Here is a 1,669-nt window from a genome sequence, read left to right on the forward strand (position 1 = left end):
ACCAAATAAAAAAATGCCAATACTTAGCGTTCTAATACTATGAAGTCGCATTGTAAAGATTAGTAGAACTAGCATTCAGGGCCTTCAAACAATATTCTGAGTTATTTTCTTTCTTTTGTTATTGTGGCTTTGTTTGTCTTTCTTCCTTTCTGTCTTTCTGTCTGTCTTTCTGTTTTTTTCTTCTTCTTTCTCTTTTTGTTTCTTTCATTCCACGTTGTCTATGGGACATTTTCCAGGCTGCCCTGGAAGTTGATAGTTGACCACTGTCACCTAGAATTAGTAGCTCTGTACCACCATGCCCAGTTTCAAAATACTTTAATTGCAGTTAACTAAACAAATTGCTTCTTATCCAAAATGATGTTGTTATAATAATAATTAACACAGAGAAGTGGTTATCAAAAGTCTTTGAATGCTAACAACTATTTCTCAAGCTTTATTCCTACTCGACGTTATTACACCAGGCATCCCCTACTGTATTTTGCCCTGTATGAAGAGAGCAACTTACAAATTTTTAAGCCCTCATATCACTCATTGTCTATATGGGTTACCATATAAAAATGTTACAAAAACTAAGAATTTTAATGCAATTTAGATGACTTATGTAGGATTTCTAATTGTTGAGGAAGAAAGTCACACAAGTAAATCTTATAGGTCATAAGCTTGTAATCTGCAAAACAATATCACTGCAGCATTGCTGTACAATAAGCACGCACTAATTAGGGAAGCACCGATAATCAACACAAAAGAATAAGAGCAAGCTTTTACTGTTACCATATTGCCATTGATTTTATAAACAACAAAATAACGTCCCTTCCAGTCTCGTTACATAGATAACAATAACCATTCATTTAATTAAAACTGACACAGAGTGAAAAATTCAGTCTGAGTACTTATAACACTAACATTAATATCAAGAAAGTTCATTAGCACTAATACCACAATAAATAAAAAATGAATTAGTAATGATTATGCTATTATTTTAAAGCATTCTGGCTTCTACTCCTGTATTTACTTTAATTACCATCACTCCAAATAGCAATTAGCAAAAGCCAGGCTGGGCATATTTATGTAGGAATGACAAGACATGTAAATGCAGCCCATATAAACCACATACATTTATCTACATTCATGTATCCACATACTCAATAGTGTAAGAGGTTACTTTTCATTGTTAGTGGAGAAATTAGAACCATTCAGCAATTCGGGTTTCTCTCTGACCTTGAATTACCATTTCTTCTGACCAGCCAGTCAGATTAATGGTGAGAGCAGACTGTCTAGTACATAATAACACACCAACCATATTTGCTAAATCATTTCCATACCTCTGTGACACATACTTCTCTGGGAGAACTACTGATTCCACTGAGAAGGTGTGACCTCAACATTACAAAGATTTTGTTGATGTTTTCCTGCATATGCAACCAGCATTGGACAGAATCTTTTTCAGTGAGATGAAGAAGAGGAAATAACTTCTTCTGTAGCCACATCAATGTGGATAAAAAAATACTAAAAAAAAATAGTCTTATTTCTAGGAGTCTTTCATTTTTCAGTAGTGAAGAAAAATTAACATGATGCTACATTTTCCTTCCTCTTCTAATCCTCACTCCCATGGCTGAATCAGTATCTTTCACAACATGAGAAAGTGGTTGCCTCAATAGTAGAAACTTAG

This window comes from Chionomys nivalis, chromosome 16 (assembly GCF_950005125.1).
Source record: "Chionomys nivalis chromosome 16, mChiNiv1.1, whole genome shotgun sequence".
In the NCBI taxonomy this organism is placed as follows: domain Eukaryota; kingdom Metazoa; phylum Chordata; class Mammalia; order Rodentia; family Cricetidae; genus Chionomys; species Chionomys nivalis.